Source organism: Diprion similis, chromosome 11, assembly GCF_021155765.1.
Source record: "Diprion similis isolate iyDipSimi1 chromosome 11, iyDipSimi1.1, whole genome shotgun sequence".
Taxonomy (NCBI): domain Eukaryota; kingdom Metazoa; phylum Arthropoda; class Insecta; order Hymenoptera; family Diprionidae; genus Diprion; species Diprion similis.
Window position 1 is genome coordinate 3,589,881 of NC_060115.1, and position 17,711 is coordinate 3,607,591.

The 17,711-nt window shown below is 37.6% G+C and overlaps 1 protein-coding gene across 4 annotated transcripts in view; it reads left to right on the forward strand.

Annotated features, from left to right (window-relative positions):
- The first annotated feature begins 390 nt into the window (after nt 1-390).
- The window catches only part of LOC124412217 (teneurin-a), a 497,247-nt gene continuing 479,926 nt past the window's right edge, over nt 391-17,711 (forward strand). For all 4 annotated transcript variants that reach the window (XM_046891912.1, XM_046891915.1, XM_046891916.1 and 1 more), the window contains exon 1: nt 391-745. The gene's annotated coding sequence lies outside the window, so the exon portion shown is untranslated. The remainder of the gene's footprint in view (nt 746-17,711) is intronic.

Consider the following 17,711-nt stretch of genomic DNA (forward strand, 5'->3'; position numbering starts at 1 on the left):
ACGCGGAGTTCATGCTTTGATTTAGGAGTGATAAGGGAGGATTGGAGATCGTTTTTCAGCACGTTTATTGGCATATTTTCGTCTGTTGTGTGTGCTTCGTTGTGTGAATGTCAAAGCGTGGATTTATGCTGATTGATATCGTGGATTTAATATTACGCGCGCGCGGATTAAACTAGGTCGAAATAATACGCTATAGCAATGTTGTAACGGTAATTGATTATCAGGCTATCATCGTTCGATGTTTAGAGTGATACATGTATAATCGTGGAGTTTCTTTTTTAACATAAAAATCCGGTTAACAATAATAATAGTAATAATAATAATAATAATAATAATATAGTAATATTTTTATCTCAGTGTGATAGAAAATTATAAGCAAACCAAATTATAAAAAGTTTTCTTCAAACTGTGTGAAGTACGTTATCTTGAATACAATTTGTTGACGTGCAGCGTGTCGAATGAACTGTATACATGTACGGAATTTAAAAAAAATCTTATCGAATATCGGTGAAAACTGCAGCTCGAATCTCTCAAAGGACAAACTTGTCTCGCTTGTTTCAAAGCTTTACTTTTCTTACTCGCGATATCAGTCGGTATAGCTGCATATAATTACTTCCGGTTGTAAAATAAAGTGTAGCAAAGTGACTTCCGCAAAGTGTGACGGTGATAAGACTGCGATTCAGCCATATCCCCGTGACGTCATTGTCAGCATTAATGATAAACGGAATCAAGGGATCGAATTAAGGTAAGAAATTCTTTTTACATTCAAATTAATTACTCACTTTTCATTTTTCTCCGTGTCAATATCGATTCAACAATACGGACAACCGTATAGCGAAACTTTTTCTTTTATCAAGTCGTAATTGATTTCAGAGGATAAAATTACTCAGCAAAATTTTTGCACGAGAACCGAATTTACAATCGTAAGTCAGTTATCAGTGATTCTTGAACACGTGGTCGTTCGTTCACGAAAGCGCAACAAATTCCGGAAACACGCGTGTCGTGTACCTACTTTCCGTAGTAATAATGAAAAAAACGTGACTTTCGTCAAGAAATTTCGTACTTTTATGTGATGAAAATTCATCCCACTCGTTGCGCTGAAAACTTTCGAAGTTTGAAAAGTTTTTCAAGGAGCGAGTCAGCACCCTTGAAAATATCGTTATAAAAAAAAAAAACCGCAAAAAAAGAAACTAATTTCGTGAATAAAAATTCCACGCAAAGAACAGAGAACTTCTGTTTACTCCGATTCGCGCTGATCTCAGCGTCTACGGCAAGACTCGTTCGTGCTGAAAAACAAAAACAAGTTTTCGCATTAGTCGCTCTAAGGTCACCTTTGTATCGATTCTCCCTGAGTGAAATGCGCAGTTTTTGATTTATGCAGAAATCACCGACGCGGCGGTGTTTTCCCTGCAGAAGTTCTGATCAACTGTTGAAGTAACGAAACACTGGGGGGAGAAAATATTATTTTGTAAGCTTATAGAGACTTTGAAGTAATCGAGTATTCAAAATACGAATACCTTAATTAAAATTAATGTATGTATGTATGTAAAAAAAAAAAATGTATATATGAAAGTGAAAAATCAGCCGAGCGCGATCATCCTTATAACACAGAACGCTTATTTTTTGACAGATCCTTTCCTTTTTTGAATATATTATTTTCCAAAACCCCGTAACGAAAAAAAAAGAATACAAAAAAAAAAAAAAAAAAAATGTTCGAAGGTAAAAACTTAAAATCTGTTTTCAATTCGTGAAAAATTTCGCATCAATCGCAATTGCATACGAATAGTCAGCGGATGTGACAGGCAGTTACGCAGGCCGCAAGGATCGGAACGAGCTTTGCTCGGCGTTGCGGCGTTTTCACGCCCCGTCAACATTTCATGCAGGGGGTCTCGTTACGCGCTCGAATAGTTCGTCTCCAGGGGCGTGTAATTTGATTATAACAAGGCGATTGAGCGTAGAAAACGTAGACTCGACGCGTCCGTCGGAGCCGAAAATTCGAATTCGATTTTTAGCGCGCCGAGCTGCTGCACTGCGCAAAACGCGAATTAAACTCGCGCTGCACGTACGTGTACAGTGCGGTAATAATTTTAACCTGTTGGAGTCTGTTCTCTTCGAATCGCGCAGTAAACGGCACGCCGGCTGTTTTCTTCCACGAGTCGAATTAACCACCCTTGCAACCCCGCTTCTTCTTCTTCGATTCTTTCAGGCCATTGCATCGTCGCTGGTTTCGACTTTTTTTCCTTCATCCCTTCGCCACCTATATCCAATATCCATTAATTTTAATGATGCGCTTAACGCGCTTCTGGTTCTCATCTCCTGCCATTTAATACCTACGTAACACCTCCGGGCAACTTTTTTTTATTATACTTTGGTTGTAGCGAAGCTTTTGCTACTTTCTGCACGGCTGGTCGATCATATATACATTATAATTCTACGATGAGATGAAATGTGATATGGAAATTGTTGAAGAACACACCTTTCGTCGTGTTTTCTCTTTCACACACACACACACACACACACACACTCGGGAAGTACATTATACGGTCAGTTATTACGCTGCAACGACGAAAAGGAAAACTCGCTCTCCGACAAAGAGTTGAGTTCTCTTTGACCTCCGGACATTACATAATACATTCTATACAAACCACACTAGCGAGTACAGGACGGGTCGAGAGGACTTGATCCCGCTTATGTAGCAGCCATTGAATCAAGTGACAAAGAAAATTGCGCTAAATAATCTGTTTACCATCTGTTGACATCCTCTCTTCTCTCCGTTATTCAGACCGCTAATTATGCGAGACTGTATTCAAAGCTCTCGCACAATTCACGTATTTTTATCTCTCGCTTCGTGATTATTCTTCTCTTATTCTCTTCCGAAACGATTATATTCGAAAGGGAATATAGAAATGAGAAGAAAGAAATATTTTTTTCTATCTTGTGTATAACATGATTTTCTCTTGTTATCCAAAAAGCTTAGGTAATTAGGTACACTACAAAAAAAATTTGTTTCTCTTCTTTTTCCTCGATAACAGACAAATTTTTATATTCATTTGAAAAATCGAAACCTTGATTTTTTTTCTCCCTCTTTTTTCACACTACCTTCACTATTCACAAAACAACAAAGTCGCAAGCTTTTGCCGCACGCTACGCGGTGTAATTAACAAGCGTGCAGCAGGGGTTGTGACAGGCAGTCGGTCAGTCGAGGGTAGTGAGAAACAACGTTGCATGTAAAGGTGTCTTGTAATATTTTCCGAGATGTGTGTAAGGGTGGCGGAGAGGTAGATTTATCATTTTATTCTCCCGTTCATTTTACCTTTCAATCATTTCCGTTCGCTTTCGGTAACGGTCGATTGTCGATCCACCGTTTATCGTTTAACAAGATCGTCTGCAGATGAATTTTCTTTTTATTTTTACTCTATTTTTCCCGCGTTTAATATTGTATTCAAAGTATATCACGAAAGTACAAAACTAATAAACTGCTGCGAATCGATAATCGCGTTGTTTGAAAATGAGAAAATTAAATACGGGGAAAAAATACTTTTCACCCACGATTTAAAGCTGAAATTCCTCCGCCAGTTCCAGGCTTTTTGTTACACGTTATATATATGTATATAAATATATATATCTATTGTAACCCACGTGTCTTATATACATAAGATATCCTTTACCTACGAACGAATTTCAAATAACGTGACTTATCTTCGAGATGTGCATCGAACCTGTAAGTTCAGGCGAGTAGGTACTTTCCGAGTGGAGGCTTGCCTGCAAGTTTTACCGGAGGGGGGGGGGACTTGTTAGAGGCACGTGACCTCGAAAAAAGCTTTGAAGTTACTTTGGACGAATAAGTACAGCAGTGGCCAGGGTTATTGGAAAAGGTTTGTAAAATCGATGCCCTTGTGTAGCAAATTCATCATACTCCGTATGAAAAATTATTCGCTGTTTACCTATATTATACCTGTGAAACGGTAATCGTAGTAATTTGCTGATAGCTGTAATAAAATAGTGTCCATGGAATAAATAACTGATCTGCTTTACCTTCAGAGACGAAGGGGGTGTATAGAAAATTCAATTTGCGTTGGAACGAGGAAAATAAGTGAAATCAAGCCGAAGATTGACGGTCGTCGTTGCTGTAATGGCCTGTAATTTTCTGGAAGTAGAGGGAAAATAAAAAAAAAAAACAACATCGTGTCGCGCGTCGATGATAACTGACCTCAGAATTTCACCTTGTTTAATTACACTTCCACGTATAAGTCTATTGGGGTGTTTCAGAAAAAATAATTTGCGATTTTCCATCGTGACAACCTCGAAAAAGTTTATTCAGGTTAACAGAAAGGATCTGTCAAAAAGTGAAGTTTGACGATGAGTTGAGTAAAATATTAAAAAATAACATGGGGGGGGGGGGGGCGAAACGGGGTAATTAAGGAAATACTTAGTTTTCGAGGACTCGAGTACGCTAATACTTTTTACTTTTTACTTTTTTTTTAATTGCAACCAAAGCAAATAGAAATGATTTTCATATGTCACGGGAAGAAAAAGATTTTTTTTGAACATTTTGGGTAAGTTCAAAATGATTCTTAATAACGTTTATAGAAGTCATTTTTGACTATTTAAAAAAGTATTTTTAAGAACAAAGTTTTTCTTATAAAATTTTAAGGGTATCCCGTTTTGCCCTTATCTCTTAACACGTTTTGCCCGCCCCTTATCTATATATCATATAATATTGAATCTTCTTACGTTGCTGTTTTATAGCCTCTCGAAAAAAATGATTGTCGCCAAATTTTCCAACTAGATCAGCTGGTTATTTACGATTATGACTTACTTACCGTTGCACGTGTCATTCAATGCAAAAATGAAACTTACGGGATTCGTGTTTTTTCTCATCTTCCTCTTTCACCAAGTGGAGAATAAAGAAAATAACGAGGCGAGCAAATTGCGCACACACCGGGTTCGTTTAAATTACTCTACTCGACGCTCGGCTTTTGCGACGTTATCTTTAAGCTCGCATTCGCCAGGTTTTCAAGCGTTGACACTCGCTGCTGCACTATTTTACATACCTATGTGGGTACGAGTATGTACGTACGTACGTACGCTTTCTAGACAATATCGTGATTATCTTTGTCCTCTATTTACGTGCACTCTCCACTCTTCTAATAATCCTAGTAATTAAACAATGTCGGACGGTTCTGTGTAGCCCTGAAATTATCCAAATTATAATTATACTTTATTAATTCGGATTTTCATTATTTTATTTTATTTCACACTCTTCTACCGGACAATGATTTTTAACGCAGAAATTATGCGAGTTTATTTATATACCGTATTATGTGAAATATATTTATGCTTATAATTGTTTTCTGACGTATGTAACTACCTACGTGTGTGTGTGTGTTTTTTTTTCTCTTGAAAAGAAGAAAAAAGAATGAAAGAAAGAAAGTCAGAGGGACAAATTAAAACTCACCCTAACGAATTTATTATACGCCTGTGTAGTATACGTATGCGACAGGCGTATCCAATTAGCGAGATACGTACGTGTACGTATGTATGTGTAATATGATCAGTGATGAACGTATTGAAATTTTTTTTTTCAAAACCGACGAGGGCTGCGCTTTTTAATGGCTTAAAATTTTCAAAACATGCTAAAGAAAAAGGGGAAAAAAATCTCATTACTTTAAAAATAGCAAACACGAGTCGGTCTGTGGCGATGTTCTCGTGTGATGCGAATGCGGGGAAAAGCCATTTCCTGCAGAGGACGCGACGCGGTGGATGGTTGTCATATATATCGGACTCTGATTAAAACAATAAAGGCAAAGTTTTCATCATATTTTTGCTGCGAAAGTATATACCTACGTCAAAGCCATCGACTTTATTAAAATTCGTACAACTGTGTATCAACTTTTTCACATTTTCATTATACGAATCGTTGTTCAAAGCTACGATAATTCGACTACACTTTCATTTGTCGAATACGATGCATGGAACTCTCTTCAACTCACTTCATTCGTACCTTTTGACGGTATACAAAAGCTTACCATATATATATATATATATATTTATTTGCTTATTTGAAAAATTTCGGCAATTTATATGCTTTGTATTTTATAGATTTTTTTTTTATCTTACTCTAAAAATGTCTGTAGACATGTATAAAGAAAAAAAAAAAAATTACATTCATATTCTGTAGGTAATCGAAATTTCGTCATAGAAGGATGGTTTAGGTTTGAGGTAAAGAGGAATATTATACTTTGACTAAATTTTATGCAATGTCTTTATCGTTGTTTTTTTTTTGTGTAATATTAGATATGTGCGAAAAAGGAGTCGCGCAAAGAATTCGCCTAACGTCGTTGAAAAGGTTTTTTCTTTTTCCTTGCGAAAGTATGAAAAGTGTGAACGGACGGATCACGTGACATTGTAAACCTCTTACCACGCTCCCCCGGTATTACAGGCACGATATTGTATGCGATCTATACTTTTACTCTTACTTTTATTCATTCTTTCGTTCTTTCCTTTATATACATATTTTTTTTTTTTTTTTGTTTTTTTTTTCATTATATTTATTATACGACACCCTCTTGCTTTTCTATGTCCCCCACGTGAACCCATATTACCCATGTATGACATGTAGGTAGGTAGGTACGTACGTAGAGACATAAAAGCGCGAGGGAATGGAGAAAAACATTTACGACACGAAACTGCAGCAGAGCGATCTGGAAGCTGTAATATATTATTATATGGACACGAAGGATCCGTTCTATTCCATTTTCATCTTATACGAGATACGTACGCGGTCACAATTGAGTTGGATATCGCGATGGACAGTTGAAAACGAGAGGATTATCCTGCGGCATTGGTTATACGCAGACAAATAATGCTGCGAGAAATATTGAGAAGGAGAGGAGAGGAGAGGAGATGCTGTGAGAAAGTGACGGAGAAAAATAAAATATGAGAAAGTGAAATACCTAGAGTAGAAAGAGAAAGCTTGGATTGCGCGATGCTTTTATATTCGAATGGTATATATATACGAGATATACGTTATATGTAGGTACCCACGTCAAGGGGACCAGGATTTCATTTTGCTTTTGAAATTTTTTTTCTCCCATCCCATTGCAAAGTGTACGCGTCTATTCTAGGTATAATATTTTGCGAACGAAACTCTGTATATCAGAGATTCTGTACATTGTACTGAAATATAACAATATACTTTTAGGCGGATTCGCATTTTATTCTCATGAAATTTCGACAAGTTTTTATTATCTTTCGCTCATTTTCACTCATCCGTGGAAAAGTAACGAGGTTTCTATACGTACGACAATGTACTTCACAGAGGTTTATCGCGGCGAAGTTAGTTAAACGATTCGTGCTGAGGAAAGAATCGTTATCAAATTTTTTTGGAAATTTAGTAAAACTTAATAAAACAAAGCGTAATTATTTTTTCCGATCTTGCTTAAATAATTATTTAATCTTTCCCAATTTTTTCCTTACGATGATAACTTCAACTTCATTCTGCCATGGTTCGACGATTTTTTTTTTTCATTCAACGATGACGCGATTTTCCTATATATATATATATACATATATATATTAATATACAATCTATAGCGTGTGATCTTTTACGAATGATCCCGATCGCGGATTTAGTTTCATCATATCTCGCCGCGGTTTCATTCTTGTCCGATAATAAACCCGAAAGCGAAAGAAAAGAAAACGGCTATACAAGTTTATTCCGGCATCAAAGCGAGAAAGAAAGTCTCTGGCGTGCCTGCAATGTATAAGGTGTAAGTATTATATGTATACGTTTTATGGCTGAGGCAGCACGTTGAGGGCAGCTGTTATTCACTGGAGATTTATTGTCTCTTATCTCGGCATCGTTCTGTACTACTTGACGCTGTTATACCTCCCCTCCCCCCCTCCCCCACACACACACATACACTCAGGTGTATCTTACAAAGTAATATCGAGTCGTTGTAATTTTGCAGTTTTTCCGGAAAAAAATCGGGGCGAAATGCTGCTGCGGTAGCGGTAACAGAAAGAGAGGAAGAGAGAGAGAGAAAGACAGAGAGGATGATGAGTTCAGTATATTAGCGATATCAGCACCCTGCATTTTTCGGCAATTTTTTTCTTTCGCGTCTTTTCTCCCACTTTTGGTTGTTCTTTCCCTTTTTTTTTTTTTTTTTTTTTTTTTTTTGAATACCTCCCACCCCTCCCCAAACGTTTTGCACGTTTTACTTCTTTTCTTACCTCACCTTTAGGTGGTGTACCCTTTCACCACTTCACGCTCTTCCGGTTTATGAAATTTATGATAATTCCCGACCATTCGTATAACCCACATACCTACGTATATGTACGAGGTATAACGCAGCGATATCGAACGAATATTTTCCACCCCAATTTTGCAAACCTGCAGGTGGGGGGGGGGGGGGGGGGGCGAGGCTATCTGTTTAACGCGTTTATGGATTTTTAATTATCGTTTAGAATTTCGAGATCGGTGTAGATTCAGGTGAGTTCGTTCGCGGAGAACCTTTCGGTAAGTTTATATTGCGATAATTTTGCATAAAATGTGTGATGTGTAAAACTGTTTGACGTGTGTCGTGTAGCCATGGGGGTAGTTGAAATGTTGATAACAGATCGCGAGAATATTTCGTTGTATACCTACTTATACCGTATATCGGCAGTTTTATTACTCAGAATTTTTGCTGAATATGTTGAAAGAAGAAAAAAAAAAAGAAAAAGAAAAAATAATTGTTGAAACTTATTCTTTCGAATTTTATTTAATGTTTTTTTTTTTTTTTGTTTAGTTTTGAATTTTTCACTTATTCTTCATGTATCTCAATTCATGGTGTTGAGTGGATCTGGAAATGACGTTAATTTTCCCTGCCCTTGAAAAATCCTGGAAACTATTGACGAAAAATTTTTCTTGTGTTTTGGAAATATTCTATTTTCAATACTCTTGAATAAGCTGGGAAATGACAACTTTAATTTTTTACCCATTTTTGATTGGACACCATGGTTATGTCATCCAATACGAAAGTATCGCTCGGTAGAATATATCGAATAAGTTACACACACCGTGTGCACAAGTCGCTATTCTAGGACGTATTTCAGGGCGCTTATCTTCCTGCTTTTGGACGTGTTTCGTATTGTTTAGTGTGTCCGGTTGGCGGTATCAAGGGGATGCCAACCACCCTGAAAGACTCGTATGGTGTGCTGGTGTGTGTCACGTGTCTGGCTGCTGCTGCTGCTGCTGCTATTGCATATGCAGTATGAAATAGCAAGCACTCACACACAAACACAAACACACACACACACACACATTTAGTTGAAGGTGTACTCGCTCCAGTCGTTGTACGACCATAAATCTTAGGGCAGCATGTACGCCGTGTGGATGTGGATGATATGTAGGTCGTGGTTGGCCTAGGCCTGCAGTTCGTGGTGCGCTCGTTTCCATCACATGCAGGACTCTGTTGTGTCCTTTATACCTACGTGTATCCATGTACGATGTACTTTATACCTATCGAGACTCTTGGAAATGGAGAAGTGAGAACCGACTTCCTACCCTGGAATGGATCACCCTGTACAACAAGTACCACGGCGATAAGCGCTCGACTACTTTGCATCAACCCTCTCTTTCTCTTCCTCTTTCTTCTCTGTCGCCTGCATGCATTCTCTTTCTCCTCCTTTTCCTCCTCCTTCTTCTTCTCATGCGCCCGTCTGTCATTTCTTGACGTATTTTACATCCATGGGTGGATATGTTTCATAAGAAAAGGGTTGACTGTTAATGAAAATAACGATTTTTTACTTGGCTGAATGTTATGGGATATTTATCTCTTTATACGATGTCGATTGATACAATTATGTGTAGACGATATTTGAATTGACTTTTATGCGATTGAACACATACCGAGATCACTTGTAATTTATTATCGATGGGGATGATGTTTTTGTCTCGATTGTTTATCTTCTTTCACTTTTTAATTTCTCACGAATTTATTCATCTTCTTTTCTTACTGTTGGAATTCGCAAGTTGGATCAGAATGCGGCGTATATAAATGGGATATTTTTTTGTGGTTAAAGTAGGGAAAGTGAAATGAAAGTTGGGGGATAGATTAAAAACTAAAAAAGTGACTTCTAGATAGAATGTCAACCGCAATCGTCAACATTTGGAATCGTTGATGAGACGAGAAACAATGAAAATTGCTCGCTGTTTTTGTGGCAAAAAATGTCGGTTTTATCTGCACCAGTTTTTGTTCCGTTAATTATTAGAAATTTTTATGGAGAGGATAAAAAATTGGATTGTATAATAATATTTGTCTACCTGGTTCGGAAGGTGGTTATAAATTTTATGCGATGATTCGAGTATCTCTAATAAATTGTACATACATGTATAATTGAAGTTGGAGTTTCAGATTTTTGCCAACGAGGTAATTTTCAAATTCACTTGAGAATCGCGAAGTTAACTTCAGTTTTTTCTGTGGTTCATTTTATCAAATCGATTTTTAAATAATTGAATTTTCACCTGTTCAATTTTACACGAACAAGGCACAGTTTTCGAGGATAATTTGATTGTTTTTTTTTTTTTATTAATTAATCATGACGTTAAAAATTTATTGGATGGGATATTAACTTTTACCGAGATGATACGATATCGTGTGGCATTTATTTATAAATAAATTTCCGGACGCTTGCGAGGCTTGTCTTATTTAAAAGTGTACGAATATATTTCCAGATATTTTTTATTCAAATGTAGGTTAGCATGAGAGGGAAAAATGATCAAAAATGTACGATCCGGACATCCGGATGTTATCCACCATAGATTGTATTTTTCGTTGTTCGCATCAGGTTTATTATAATTATAACTACACCGGTACGAAAATTTACCGATAAATAGGGGATGGAAATTTAGGCGTATTACGTATAAAATATTCCATCGACGACGATCACATCCGGTGAGGGATGATCGTAAAGTTTAGGCCAACCAGGGCGCCCCGAACGTTTTTTGCAGTGATTTGTGGTTCCGGTTCCTTGCGCCCTTAATGTTATCATTGTGTTGTTTCGTATTTTATACCCCGGACAAGTTAGTCGTGGGGGATGAGAGAGAGGAGAGGGTGGTTAGGGGGTGAAATTTTACATGGGGGTGGGGGGAAAATGCCAACCAGCGTAAAGCTATTAACAAAGTTAGCTATAATTCAAAACCGCCGACGCTGCCGCGCTACGTAGAGCAAAAATATTATATATATATATATATATTAGGTTGTCGCAAAAAAACCGACTATTTTTTTTTTTTTTGAGTCTCCTGTGACCAAATGCTAGTTTTTAATGTTTTAAGAGCCCACTCCAAAGGACAACTCAGAAATTTTTTTTTAAGAGGTCGCTCCACATTTTTTAAAACGTCAGAAATCGTCATAAATATATATATATATATATATATATATATATATATTAATGTATTAGGAAAACTGTAACCTGTTACTTATCTGTCTCGCTTTCTCTCTCACTCTCTCAGTTTTTCTTTTAGTAATAACATCGTCCTAAAGTGTATTCCAGCTCATAACTAACTCACTGCGGGAACTACAAAGACGGTTTTCATTCTTTTTAAGCTCCGCATGTAATATAAATTTTCGGAACGTTTCTTTTTCGCTATATTCTTTGCACCGTGCCTGTGCCTCAATTTATTCGTCTGATTTCTCACGATATTTTACTCATGTATAAACCGTAGTGTATCTATACACAGTTTTGTCGGAGTACAAACCGAAGGAGCAACTTATCTCTAGATATTTTCGATATCTTTCCATCCTGATGTTTCTAATTTTCTATCTCAATACCTTCATTGTTTTAAACATTATTCATATTAAATTGCATTATTATAATATATTTCGCGATTATACGACTTATATATCATGTGTAAAAATTTTGTCTGCACGCGTTCGAAACTATTGACAATAGAAATTGCTGAGGAACCGAAAAGGGAAGAGACATGATTGATTATGATTGAAAGTTGCACAGGTCGCGTTACGTCGTACGTGCCAATGGTGGTGGTGGTGGTGGTGGTGGTGGTGGAGGACAGGTTGTTAAAATGCAAAGGTAATTAGCTGAACTGAAACAAAGTTGTTCATTCGCACGGGGCGCAGGGTGAGGGTGAGTTTTAGGGGGGATTCGTTACCTTTTCGGGCTTCTCAACCCCGCTAATGGATGGAGTTGGACGAAACGGGGTGGACGGAGGATCGAAGGGGGGGGGGGGAGGGGGATGGGAAGGAGAAGAAGATGCGATATTAATCTAAGTTCTGAGAAGTCAGTCAAGTGGCTTATGACTAAATTGTTCCGACATCCCGTCCGTCACACGGTTCGACGCTGCTGTGCACGCGTCATTCGACGCCAGTCAGTAAGTCATCGGTGTACGTAATATTATACTGTGTGTACACTAGGGTGTCGACGAATTTTTGCCGCCCCATCCCCCCAAATCAACTTGAAATTATTCGAAAACAATAATCTAATTTTTTTCAGATTCTTACCTCAAGTCTAAGATAGACCGCTTTGTGGTCGAAGTTTCTTATGGAAATAACATGGGAGAAACTTTTTTTTCTCAGTATATATTTTATTGTAAGAAGTAATGATGTTAAAAAAAATTTTTAACCGTGAGATTTTAGTCGGCATTAGTGCTAATGTCTGGGAAAAAATTCACATAATCATGCCACGCAGTCTAGACGAATTGAACATCCTCGAAATTTGACTTTTTTTCCATTTAGAGGAAGTTCAATTCGTCTAGATTTGCTGGTATCGTGAATAGAAATTTTTTTACAACTATGGGTACATCGAGAATTAACCCTATACTAATCCTAATATCTCGTTATATAATGTATGCATGTACGTATGCACCTGATAGGTAAGGGAGGGGGGGGGGGGGCACCTTCCGCAGCTACTGTTAGATCGAATCGGTTATCCATTCCACACCCATATAGCTACATGTATGTACGTACCTTCATCTCTATATCCAGCAGGCAGGAGGCTTGCTCTCTCGTACAATGGCCATAATGTAACTGACTATAGGTATGACGATTATTGGAGATTCCTGTGCCCGATAAGGTCACTTGGGCCCAGCGGCTATGCGTATTATACGCGATGTATTGTTGTCTGCATGTATACGTATATACATATGTATATATCTGTATTATACATGTCTGTATAATTGTATGTCATATGTATATACGTGTGAATGTATTTTTATACGTATAAGGTTTTAGATATCTTATTAGCACGAAAATAAGTATTTCTATATGAATTTATGGATATATGTTATACCTTCATATAGCGATTACGAAACTAGCTGCTATGTGTGCCATGAGGGGTTGTTAAATGGAAGTAGAAACAATTTAAGGGCAGCGGGGTTGGGGGGTTAAAAGAAGCATTAAATTATTACGATATTTCATTGTGAAATATAATGTGTACGTGTATATATATGTATAGTATATATGCCTGCAAATAATGCGTATACGCTCGAGACAGTGAAATTAATCGATGCTTTTACTTGATGTAATTTGTGGAAGGAAATATATTGGATGTCTGATAAATTATATATACATTTTTTTTTGTTCATTATTAGACAATGTCACTGTTGGTACATGTTTTTATTTGTGTGACATTTGTACACTTTGATAGATATTCTTATATTTATTGAAAAGCGCTGAGTGCAAAAATTTTTCTAACACTTCCATTTTGTTATTATTAATATTATATCTATACGCACGTATAACGTTGTAATATATAAATTTTTGTACTGTATATACTTGAGGAATTTAAATTTTTGTTTTTTTTTTACACTCTAAACGTGTACGTATATCGTAATTATCAGATATTTCGGAATTTTTTTTTTTCGCCATCTTGTTTTACTTAGATATACCGAGTAACTAGTCCCCGTCGACCTTCTCCCCTCTCACCCCCTCCGTACTGAGATAACGGTCCGGAAAATTAAAGATTTATCCGAGCATCTCGAATCGTCTCGACCGACGAAAAGTTTCGCAATTTAGACTCGACTTCCGCGTACGTACAGATTTTTAACGTCTTACGAGGCCCACCCGACGCTATAATTTTTCAACTCCTTTTTCGCAAAGACAGCCTGTGACTGTCTCAGACATGTTTTTGGTTTGCAGAGTTACACACAACGATTTTTCGTAATTAATAAACTTTTAATACTTTCAGTTGAATCGAAAATTTACATTTCATAGGCTTATCACAGTTTATTTACAACTTCAAATGATCTTTGTTACTTTGATAATTTTTTTTGATTCTAAAAAAAGGGTTAATTATCGTCGCACAGTTGCGTTGAGGTGTTAAAAATTTTAATTTCTGTTTAGCACGGTTGTAAACAACTTTACGCTTAAAAGTATTCGCGCGATGGTTTTTTTCTGTTTGAAAGGTAATTTTTTTCCACCTTGCCCATCGACGTTTTTAATTTTAATTCATTATCAGCTTACTTAGCGGGTTACTTTGGGAAATCGATGGTAATTCCACGGTTGGTCAGTCGAGTTTATCAGAACTCATTACGATTTTATCGCCTAATTCACTCTGTTAATATCAAACACGTTGACGACGTTTCTCCTATCCAGGGGTTCTCTTCTTCCGCGTCATAACCACGACTATAGCTACTAACGGCGTTAGAAATTCGCCCAACGAACTGGACCGTAAACACACGCCTTGCACACCTTCGTTCTCCACGTCGCAAGGGTTGCAGGCAGCGAATGCACGAGTGCAGTTTCCAGTCGCGGTGACATTCGCTATATATGTATATGTAGGTAGGTAGGTATGTATGTATGTATGTATAGTATTGTTGCAGAGGAAATAGAAGGCAGTGGTGGTTGTTAACTTGAACAAAGTTACGTCGTCGCCATGATTGTGTGTGTGTATGAGGCACATACGTGTCAGCCACCCCGTAATTGCAGCTTGCAGCTTGCAGCTTGCAGAGCTCGTATAACGGTGGCGTACGTAGCAGACGAGCTGTATTATGCAATTGTGTAGAATGCAGAGGAGAGGCGAACCTTTACACACGTGATGCATATATATATATATATATACGTACCTGCATGCGGTTACGCTCAGCGTTGCGGGGTCTGGACTAAAATGTTGCGGGTGCAACGTGTGTAACACGCGTGCACGTGTTCTATAGCTACGAGTATAGGTATCCACCCACCGACGCTTCCGTAACATCTCCACTTCGCAGCTTGCCCTGATTTCCCCTTGCTCATCCACGGAATTGCATAAACCAATTAAACGGGCGCTATTAATTATACTCAAATGTTAATAAATTGTTGCAGCGTAAAGTGGCGGGGGTAGGATGGGTTGGGTTGAGTTGGGTTTGTTTCGTTTCTTGGCTTGTTTCTATTCGATGTAACATAACTACCCTTGCAGAGATTGGAACGTGAATGTGTCGTGCATCTACGATGCTTCCTTGGATGCATCCATGGTCCGTTGATGGACGAGTCGGCCGTAGGAAAGGTCTTCGCGTGGTAGACATTTTTTTTACAATTTCCGTATGGTGTGTTGGTTTTTTACTACAGCATGACAATGCAATCGCCATTTTTGGAAAATTCCTCACGGCGATCATTTTTCTCTACTCCACTCATCCTGACATACAATCTTATTGATTATTGTTATTCGTCGTTCATGTTTTGCATACGCAAAGAAGAAAATTCTTTCAAGTATATTCTCAATTCACACTGTGCTTGAAAGTGATAATTCTGACTGAATGATCAACGTTGGAGGTCCGAGTTTTGCACTCTGTAAGCTTTTTTTTGTTTTTTGTTTTTTTTTCAATCCAATGATTATTACCGCGTTCTTTATGTATATATCTCCTACCTATAACCATCGGTCGAATGCGCTTTGTTAACTAACGTGCTTTTATTTTTAACGCCGAACGTTTATTGTATCTACTGCAGTTGCCGGACTACCTACCTACGTACGTACTCAATGATGTGTACATACATATATAGAAACGTAGGTGCATGGAGTAAAATAATAAGGATAATAGCTTTGGTAGAAGTGTTTTTTTTTGCTTCTTGTTTATTTCTCTCTTTCTTTAACAAATTATTATACGCGCTACTTGCAGGCGGATTGTTTTTGCAATGGGTGGTAATAATTGATTAATACCCTCGTGTTTTATGCCCTTTGACGAATGTATGTAATAAGATGCGGCAGGTTTGATAATTATAATACACAACTCGACGCTGTATGCGAAATTTACTTTTCACCTCTCAAAAGCTACTCGATTATTATTGAATAATTTAGGGTGTCGAGCTTATACATTAGAAGCGGTGCGGCGCGACGGCTGCTGCTGATCTTCGTCAAAGTGATATTCAGACGTGGGTTCGACGTCCCGCAAGACGCATCTTGTTGTAGTATACATATATAGCATACATATACATGTATATATATCAAATATTTCATTATATATATATATATACTATGCAGAGAAGGTATCTCTGCACTAATTATCGCTTAATCAACGCCCTCGTCGTTGTCGCGATGACACGAATTCCTCCGATCATTATATAACCGCATCTTCAATTCCCTCAGTGCTTTCTTAATTGGTGGTAAAAATTGTGATGCAAATGTATCCAGGCCAGAGGGAGTATAACGTATATATTATACCAAGTTACGTTCGTTATTTTTAATTTATCATATCATACCTGAAAATGTGATTTTTCTTTTTCTCTTTATTTCATTCGATATCCATGCGGTGATTACTGTTATTATTATTGTTATTATTATTATTATTACTATTCCCCACGTTTTTCTTTTTGATCGTTTGTTCCTTCGTTTTCTCTGTCTTGCTTTCTCTCTCTCTCTCTCTCTCTCCGCTTTGTGGAATTATCGGTTTTAAAGTCGAGTGGATAATATTGTACAATTCATTATATACCCTCCCCCCCCCCCCCCTCCCACCCTTATCCCTCGATACGTTGCTTTACAAGTATACACACCAAAGATAGGTAAAAGCACGCGGTTCGATGTGTCAGACGGAGAATATCGTTTAACTTTCGGATTATATTATATATTCACCCTGTTTCCAGGGGTGGGATAGACAGGCGGTAAGACAGACAGTCGGACGAACGTGGGGAGGCGGAGTTTTGAATTACGTTTCACAACTCGGGGGTTGGAGTGGGGGGGGGATGAGATCGAAATTGTCTTCTAGGTCTCCTCTTCGCCCTGGAGTCTGATTACACCTCTGTGTGCATGCGCGTGTGTGTGCGTGTGTGCGTGTCTTTCTGTCTGTCGTCCTCACGCATGACGGTACGTATTCTCATCCATATATCCAAACGTGGGTTTGTCTGTCTGTCTGTCTGTCTGTCTGTCTGTCTGTCTGTCTATTTATAAACGTATCTTGCGCCAGTTAACATTCAAGTAATTTCCACTTGACCTGAGAGAGCGAATTTCTCAGAGCATTTTCACGTGAACGCATTTGGAGGAATGGTAATTAATTACTTTCAGTCTAGGTAAACTGATTGACTAATTAACTTCTTGCCGATTCGGCCGTGGATTATTTTATAGGCACACAATGGAAAAGTATACCTACAATAATACTCGTTTCTAAAATCATATATTAGACTAATTTAGGGCTTGTTTGAAATAGCTTAAAAATGTTAAGTATAGTCGTGAAAATCATTCGTGATGTAACATATTTATGTATCATTATTTTAACGTATTATTAACGATAGTGAAATATTTATATT